This window comes from Cibotium barometz, chromosome 26 (assembly GCF_041138505.1).
Source record: "Cibotium barometz isolate CiBa-2024 chromosome 26, ASM4113850v1, whole genome shotgun sequence".
Classification (NCBI taxonomy): domain Eukaryota; kingdom Viridiplantae; phylum Streptophyta; class Polypodiopsida; order Cyatheales; family Cibotiaceae; genus Cibotium; species Cibotium barometz.
This window is the reverse complement of record NC_141071.1, coordinates 46,673,450-46,682,988: the sequence shown is the minus strand read 5'-3', so window position 1 is coordinate 46,682,988 and position 9,539 is coordinate 46,673,450. Positions and strand designations below refer to the sequence as shown.

Sequence of the window (9,539 nt, the reverse complement as noted above, 5' to 3'; positions counted from 1 at the left end):
CTACGTCTCCACCACGACCTCATTCACAAGACGGTCAAAATGCTTCCCCAGCATTTTTGACATAAAACAGTCATTTATAAACAGGAAATTCTCTTTCACAGCATTTTTGACCTAACCAAATTCCTAACTCGATTCCATCACTACAGCGGTTGGGCGGTTGGCTAACCCATGGGACTGGATGGGGTTAGATTGATAGATCCGTAAAATAAGACTCAATTCTATTATAGTACGATAGATGAAGTAAATCCCGGATAGTAATTATTCTATGAAAAAAGAACCAACAGCTGTGCCTCTCGATGGGAAAAAAAGCGTTGGTTTCTATGATCTAAGTGCAAGTTTCTTCCTTGATCTGACAAAGTGACTCACAAGTTCGGTCAAATCAGTTTGGTCAGTAATGACCCTGACTACGTTAGAGTACAAATATCCATGGAGGAATCGCCCGTGCTTTTTGGGTGAGGGAAGTTTTCCGGGTTCTGTTTTTGAAGAACCAAGGGATTAGTCTCTTGTCTGGATATCCGTGGTGGGCGAGGCCTCGAGTGAGGGATTCTGCCCCACGCTGTCGTGCCATGGCACGTCTATGGTGTGAAACCATGCATAAGAGGCCATTAAATGTAAATCCAGATGCATGGGATTAAGTGCCATGATTTGAGTCATTATATGATGCCTAAGTACATATGTTCATATTGTAAATGAGGTTCAATAAGACAACCTGAGGCTGAGCCAGGTCTCGAAGCCTCTGTACATAAGTATGGTGTGAATCATGGAGTTTTTATGCTTATGGTAGACCTTGTAGTAGGGAACACTCCTCTCAACATGTATGGGAAATGTGAGAGCATGTATGATGCAAGGATTGGTTTTGAAAGAATGCCTTTTCAAGATATCGTGTCTTGGAATGCCATGATTTCTGTTCTTACTCGGAATGAGCAGAACAGGGAGGCCTTTTTTCGCAGCCAAAATGATGGGCTCTCTCTTCACCCGAGCTCTGATTATGGTTGTGGGCTACGTCTATCCAGCATACAAATGCTTCAAATGCGTGGAGATGAACAGGCCTGATGTGGAGCAACTCCGGTTTTGGTGTCAATATTGGATGATTATGGCAATTGTCACTGTCCCGGAGAGACTGGGGGATGCCTTTGTATCATGGCTACCTTTGTATAGTGAGGCCAAACTTGCGTTTATTGTTTATCTGTGGTATCCAAAGACAATGGGAACTACTTATGTTTATTCAACGTTTTTGAGGCCTTTGGTGGTCACCCATTGGTGGTCACCCATGAGGGGGACATTGACCGCAACTTGAATGAGCTGACAACAACAATAGGTGATCTGGTATCTCATTATTGGCAGAGGGGTTCAGTATATGCCCAGTCTCGGATCATGGAATTTCTTCAATATGTGGCATCACAGGCGCCTTCTTCAAGACCTGAACAAGGCTCGGATGTCTCTCAAATTCAGCCGCCCCTTGGCTTCCAACAGCCACCATCAGGCCACCAATCACCATCACCAGTAACAAACTACACATCTGCGCCTGTATTGCCGATGGAAAACCACTCTCAGGGTGACCCAGCAGTTGGTGCTAGCTATCGTTACCAAGCACAGCCACCCCAACAAGGTTACTCGCAGCAAGCACCAGGATATCCTCAGCCACCCTACCTTAGACAGGAACAAGAAGCACCTTATGAAACGATGAACGTGGAGGAGTCCCAGCCAGTGTCTCAGGCAGTTAGCGTGCTTCCGGATTCAACAAACAGCTACATGACAAGGAGGCAAAGGTCTCACGGGCAAAGGTCTCACGGGCAGCAGCGCAGACGCAAGGTCGCGGCTTGCGTGGCATGCGAAGGAGTTTTAAAAAAAAAAAAGGAAATTTCCAAATATTAAGCAAGAAATAAGGAGGCGCAGTGTATTTCAAACTGGGGAAACTTGAAATTTTAGCTGCAAAAGGCGAAGGAGCCCGATTCTCTTGCTGCGGGAAAGAAATGGGAAAAAACCAGAAACGCTGAAAGGAGGGGGGAATATGCAGAAACGGGAGAGGAAAAAAAACCAGAGATTGAATTTTGCAGAATATTTCAATTAGTGAGGATAACTTCTGTTCAAGCCTTGTAGGGGTTTGAATTAGAGAAGAATTGAAGCTCTATCCAGTGATATACTTCTTGAAAAATTCGAAAAATGAAGTGATGCACTGCCGATTTCATGCAAAGGACGAAGAGCTGAAGCCTTAGAGAGATGCCTGGGTAATCGTGTAGAAGCTGAGGCTACCGTTTGTGATATTAAGCTGCTACTGACGTCGACTGAAGCTGAGGAGTCACTTGCAACAATCAGAGGAGCTAAGGTGGTCGTGGAGTTGGCAAAGGATGATTGTCTGAAAGCTGCAGTTTTTCGCCATCCTTCTTTTGTCACTATTGGTGCTATCAAAGAGGTAAAGACTCCTCTAGCAATTTTGGCGGCAGAAATAGCCCATAAGAGGCACATCAGAAAATTCTAGAATGGTTTTGGAGATTTACTTTAGAAGTGTTGGTGCTATGGATATTGTGGAGGCTGATGCATGCTAGCTGGGAGACCGTCCTTATCCATGGATACAAATACAAAGTAAATTTGTTCTATCTTCGGATGTACATAACCTATAACATCAATGTATAAAGGAGGAGATTGACAATCCTTGAGGATATCACTTGTTGGGACTTAATGAGTAGGATCTATGATGCATTGATGGATTAAAGTTGTTAATCAAGCATGATGCTACCCCATAAACATATGTATCGACAGTTTGGCAGTTGCTCCATTGATGCTCTTATGGGTTGTATTAGGTCCCTTGCTTTACAAGGGGAGGTGCTTTTTTTTTCTGTGAACATGGTGAGTGGTTACTTTAGTTTGGATAAAGGAAGGTTCGTAAATCTACAGAGGAGAGAGAAAGTGAAGCCCTGGGCTCTGCAGACAGACGAGAAGGTTATAACCTTGGATTTTGGTTTGAGCCATGATGCTTATGATGGTTTTTGGTACAACTCATATGTTTTGCTGAGATTTGGTATGTAAATATTATGGTTCCCTCCTCTGCTGGTGATTTCCCTTGAAGAGATATATATTCTGTTTCCTTGCTGGGATTTGAAACAACTCTCACAACCAGAAGTCTCGCACTTTCCCAGCTATACCGCCCACGTCACGACAGTTTTTTGGTGAACCTGACGTGAAACTGCTGGGGTGAGAGTGTGGTGAAATACACAGTGCAAGCTATGGCTGAGAATTCTGAGGGATAGGGGGTTCATTTTGACCCGGGGGTTATGCAAATGTTTCAGATGTTTACTACGTATATGCAACAGCAGCAAGCTGCTGAGAGGGGGCAAATTTCCACGACTAAAGCACTGCAATCAATTGTGAAAAAGGTGGATCAATTTGATGGTAAGGACATCACAAAGTACCTGCGCAATTACACAAAGGAAATGGAGCTAAACAGGGTAACTGAGGAGGATATGGTTCGAAGCTTTGAGCTGGTATGTGTTCTTGAAATAAGAGAGCGCATAAGAGGATTACAGGCAGCACATGGTGGCAGAAATTGGAAGGAGTTCAAGCTTGCTTTGAAGGATGATTATTTCATGGAGGATTCTGAGTGGGTGACCAAGCGTACTTTCTTGGAATGGGTCACAAAACCCAAAATGGGAATTTCTGCCACAGAGTTGCTAAGAGAGTTTGAGAAGCGCTATGCCCAGCTGTCAAGGATTGAGCGCACCAACCTTGGATAGGGAAAAAATAGAGCTCTTCTTACAAGCAGCTGGGAAAGATCTCCAAGAATAACTGGAAATTCTCCTTGAGGATAAGGATACAGAGCAAGGGCTAAAGAATGATTGGAATGATGTCGAGGATGCGGTCACCATGCTAGCAAAGCGGCAGCGAAGGAGAGATAAAATGGTGATGAGCTCGGCAACTCCTATAACTGCTGTTACCCCTGAGAATCTACCAAAACTAGCTGCTGCAATCCCAAAGGTAGAAGGGCCGATGGAAGAACTTATTAAGGGCATGCGAGACCTAAAATTGAAGATGTCCAGGATTGAAGAAAAGGGGCTACAATTAGGGCAGGCTTCTATGCAAAGGCCTCAAAGCAAAGAAGGGTTTACATTCAGATGTATATGGTGTGATGACCCAGAACATGCAAAGAAAGACTGTGCTAGCTATAAAGAAGCCCTCAGAAATCAACTTGTGTTTTTCAAAGATGGGAAAATTCACCTTACAAAGACTGGTCTTCCATTAAGCACAAATTTTGGAAAAGGAGGGATGAAAAAGCTGGTTGAAGACATGGTTGCTGGACATGCCATCTCTATGGTTGAGGCAGCAACCTATGGGTTAAAGGTTGGTCAATCAAAGCAGGAATCTGAGAATGATGAAGATTATGAGAATGAAGATTTTTGGCCATCAACAATGGAGCTAATTGCGTGAAAGAAGGTGTCTAAACAGGCTTTGCATGAGGCAGGTGACTGTATACGTCTTGAGACTGGATGGGAAGAGCCTGTGGATTCTTTATCTATTCATGCCTACATTGCGAAATGCCAGAATAATGAGGCACAGGTAGAGGAGAAGCGTAAAAGGGAAAATGAGGAAGGAGGGCCATCAAAAAGAGTTACCCGTGGAAGTGAAAAGAAGGATCCTGGGCCATCACATATGCCTCCACCACATAGCAAACCTCCACAGGAAGTATCAATGGAAGAAGTGCCAGCAAAAATGAAGCATGAGAAGGAGAAGGGTAAAGGGAAAAGTCCACTCTACAAACTTCAATCTGATATTGAAGCCGCAACAGACCTCAAAAAGGTGCTTGAAGAGAGGATTCTAAACAGTAGGGTGGAATTTACACTAGGGGAAGTCTTGGGGATTGCAAAGAAAGAATTCCATGATGAGATAATTGATATTATACGAAGGAAAAGGCAGTCCATAATTGAGTCTATTCCATCACAAGGGGAGGCAAGCACTTCTAAGACTCATGGAGTACAGGTACAGCAAAAGGAAGAGAGAGAGAATGTGGTGGAATGTAATCACTCTGCTCTGCTGGGGGCACGACAAGTGCGCTTTGTGGAAGAGGATGATGAAAAAGAAGTTCTTACAAAGAGTCATTACTCCAGGAGCCATTGGGCAAGGGCCACCACTGAAACCCTTGTCAAGATAGGTGACTTGGAAGAGCCGTATGTCACTCTAATCGACCATGGGTCTGAGATAAATCTTATGGCTAAAAATCTCTACAACAAATGTAAGTGGCCAATGGATGTAGATCATGGGTGGATGATTAAAGCAGCTAACAACTCATCTGGAGAGCTCTATGCAGCCTGTCCAAATGTAAGGGTAACTATAGGGGATGTGAAAGATGATCAGAACTTCTTTGTTCAGGAGATGTCATCGTATCCCCTCATCCATGGGCAACCCTACATTACAGCTGTGAGGATGGAAACAAAGGTTTTGGATGATGGCTCGGCATATGCAAGAATAAGGAGTAAAGGTGGTAAGAAAGCTGTTCAGTTCTTGACAGTTTGCATTAACCATGAAAGGAACCGTGAGTCTCTTCAAGCACAGTCACTCCCAAAGATAAACAGAGAATTCATGAACTACAGGGAGATGAGGGATTTTTGCCAGGTGCCATTGTAAAGCGGGATTCCAATGGTACAAGGGAAAATGAGTTCTCGCAGGACTCAATCAATGTATATAACTTTTCAGCAAATTTTCAGGGATTTTCTAGCTATGGGTCACTAGTCTTTGTAAAAAGCAAGGATTTGAAGCGTGACATGCGTCGACATGTACAAAATGAACAAAAAAGTCTTGAGCAGTGTGGTCTTTTGGAGAAGAATGAGTTTATTTCATGGGTGCTTGATGAGGTGTCATTTGTGGATACTATGGATGTGCTTTTTGCTATGGAAAGAGCATGCTTACAGGGTGGAAATGAGATGATAGAGGTGTCATCTGTGGGGATGTATGATATAATCTGGGAATTTGAGGGGATGGAATGTAAAAACATGAATTGTGAGATGGATGCTCATGTTGATACAAAGTACAAAACGGTTGCAAAGAAGGTGAAACCAGTTGCCTTGCCCTTGCCACCAGGAAGCAAGGAGAAAATAGATGAAGCCTCTATGCAACCGAATCTCAGAGATCCAAAGCAAATTGGGCATAAGTTTACACAGGAAACCCTAAAAGAGCTGAAGATTGGTGAAAAGGATTTTCTGTTGCCAGTTGAAAGGGAATGCTTTGAGGAGATGCTTGTAAAACATGGGAAAGCCTTTGCTTTTTAGCCGCATGAGATAGGTTGTGTTGATCCAAGTGTAACAGCGCCAATGGTGATCTTCACTGTTCCACATGTGCCTTGGAACCTGCGGCGGCGGCCGATTCTAGTACCAAAGGCTCTCTTGCCAAAGCTGATGGAATTACTAAAAGAAAAGATCAGGATGGGAATTTTGGAGCCATCATGCGCTCCATACTCCAACAGATGGTTTACCGTGCCAAAGAAAAATGGAACATTGCGCTTCATTCAAGACATGTAGCCTGTAAACAAGGTCACAATCAGGAATGTGGGAGCAGGTCCAATTGTGGACGAGTTTGCAGAAGCATTTGCAGGGAAAGCTATATACTCTATGGGTGATCTGTATTCGGGATATGATCAGTTCCAGCTGGATATGCAAAGCAGGGACTTGACCACAATGAAAACTCCTTTGGGATTGGTAAGGATGTGTACCTTACCATAGGGAGCCACCAACTCAGTGGCGCATATGATGAATGGGAATGAATAAAGTCTTGCGAGACTTCATACCACAAATAACTATGCCTTTTCTGGATGATGTGCCAATAAAAGGCTGTGATGAGAAAGATAAAGATGGGGGTTTGGATTCGAGGGGGTGCCGCAAGTTTGTGGCGAATCATATAGAAGATTGTGATATGATTCTATCCAGGCTTGAAGAGGTGAATCTTACTTTATCTGGATTGAAATCAGTGTTTGGGGTTGGTGAAGTGCTAATAGTGGAGCATCTTTGTAGTACTAGTGGACGCCGACCTTGTCCAGCCAAGATAGATGCAATACAAAGAATGAAAGAGATATGTATTAATGTTACGGAGCTAAGGAGATTTCTTGGTGCATGTGTCTTTTATGTTATATGGATCCCACATTATGCACATGTAGCAGATCCTCTTTATCAACTTTTGAGGAAAAATCAAAAATTTTTGTGGAGTGCAGTACATATTAAAGCTATGCGGAAGCTGAAATGTCTGCTCCAATCATCACCTACTCTAAGGAAGGCAGATTATGAGTGTGGCAGGCCTGTGATTGTTACAGTTGATACTAGTCCTACTGGGATAGGATGGGCAGTAGGGCAAGATGATGAGGATGATCACAGGTATGTAATCAAATTTGGAGCAAAGGTATTAAGCATTCGTCAGCGAAATTATCCGCAGATCAAGAGGGAGTTATGGGGAATAGTCACTGCTCTAAAATGTGAAAAAGAATATCTTATTGGGGCATCTGTACTTGTGGAAATTGCCACTCCTTGGGATGATTGCAAGCTGCTCCACTCCAGATATCGCTATGCTTAGGTGGATTGCCTATATCAAGTCACTAAATCCTGAGTTTAGGCATATTGTAGGAAAAGATAACCCAGTTGCAGATATGCTATCAAGAGCCAGGTATGAAGATGAAGAAGGGATGATTAGTGACATTGATGATGTAGGTACAAAGTTCTATACTACTGCATATGCAAAAGGGGACCATACTTGCCTATCAAATGCACTTGAGTTTTTTACTGAGGAAATGTATGAAGGAGATTGGTTGCTTATTGGTCAATACTTGAGTACTTTGACAAGACAGGAAAATTGGTCTAACTCAGAATTTAAGAGGATCCGCAGAAAAGCATATGGGTATTTTCTAAAGGATGGGTACTTGTGGAAGCATCCTAAGCAGAGGAATGCTATGCCACAGAGAGTCATATGTGATAAAGAGACTCAAGGGAAGCTCATGAAAGAATTCCATGAGAGTCTCTAGGCTGGACATCGAAGTGTGTGGGCCACCTTTACCAAAATAAAGGAAAGATATTGGTGGAAAGGAATGTACAAGGATGTTTCCCAATATGTGGAAACATGCATGATATGTCAAATGTACTCAAATGTGCGACATCGTGATGGCTTGCAACCAACCTACCCACCTGCCATGCACTACAAATGGGTAGTGGATCTAGTTACAATGCCTTTGGGAATTTGGCAGATGCGGTACATAGCACTTGCAAGAGAAGATTTGACAAATCAGGTGGAAGGGCGTGCTCTTAGAACAAAGAGTATGGAAACAGTATGCAAATTTCTCTTGGAAGATGTGATTTGTTGGTATGGTTGTGTTGGGAAAATAACAGCTGATAGATGTTGAAGAAGCAAGGGAATTCTTCTCTAGAATTGGCATCAAATTGGCCCTAACATGTGCTTACAACCCTGAGGGCAATGGTAAAAGTGAGCGAGGACATCCTCCAATCATTAAAGCTTTGGCTAAGGCATGCAAAGGAAGAATGCGAGAGTGGCCAAGGCTGCTACCATATGCTTTGTGGGCTGACCGTACAACTAATAACTCAGTGATGATAGGATACATGCCTGCAGAATTAATGTATGGTCAGAAGCCAGTAATGCCAGTTGAAGAAGTAGTTCCAACTTGGAATGTATTACCCTGGATGGAAGAATTGAATAGGGAAGACCTCCTTACATTGCGAATAAGGCAGCTGGAGAGGAGGCCTGAAGATGTAGAGCTTGCTAAAGCTCGTTTGAAAGATGCAAGGTTGAAAAATAAAGAAAGATTTGATAGAAGACACAGACTCCGGCCAAAATCTATTGAAGAAGGTGATTGGGTCCTAATGTATGATAGTAGTCTTGACAACCAGTTCACTGTTCAAAGAAAGTTTGCAAAAAGATGGTTTGGCCCTTACATTGTCAAGCATGTGCATGGAAATGCCACGTATACCCTGTGTGAGCTTGATGGAACAGAGATAAAGAATCTTGTAGCAGGCAAAAGGATCAAGATGTTTAAAAGAAGGCATGATAGTGATCCTTTTGATTCACAGGAGACTCAGGATGAGAGGCTTGTTGATAGTGATAGCATGGATATGGTTGAAGAGGAAGAGAATGATCTCCCTGATAATGTAGCAGATGAAGACGACATCCAGATATATGTGGATCTTGATGATGATTTGGCACATACCAGAGGATGTGCAGGTTTAGAGGGGGTGGATGTCGTGCCATGGCACGTCTATGGTGTGAAACCATGCATAAGAGGCCATTAAATGTAAATCCAGATGCATGGGATTAAGTGCCATGATTTGAGTCATTATATGATGCCTAAGTACATATGTTCATATTGTAAATGAGGTTCAATAAGACAACCTGAGGCTGAGCCAGGTCTTGAAGCCTCTGTACATAAGTATGGTGTGAATCATGGAGTTTTTATGCTTATGGTAGACCTTGTAGTAGGGAACACTCCTCTCAACATGTATGGGAAATGTGAGAGCATGTATGATGCAAGGATTGGTTTTGAAAGAATGCCTTTTCAAGAT

The 9,539-nt window shown here is 43.0% G+C and overlaps 1 pseudogene; it reads left to right on the top strand.

The window, feature by feature from the left end:
- The first annotated feature begins 681 nt into the window (after positions 1-681).
- Positions 682-2,479, top strand: LOC147624032 (uncharacterized; annotated as a pseudogene).
- The last annotated feature ends 7,060 nt before the right edge of the window (positions 2,480-9,539 follow it).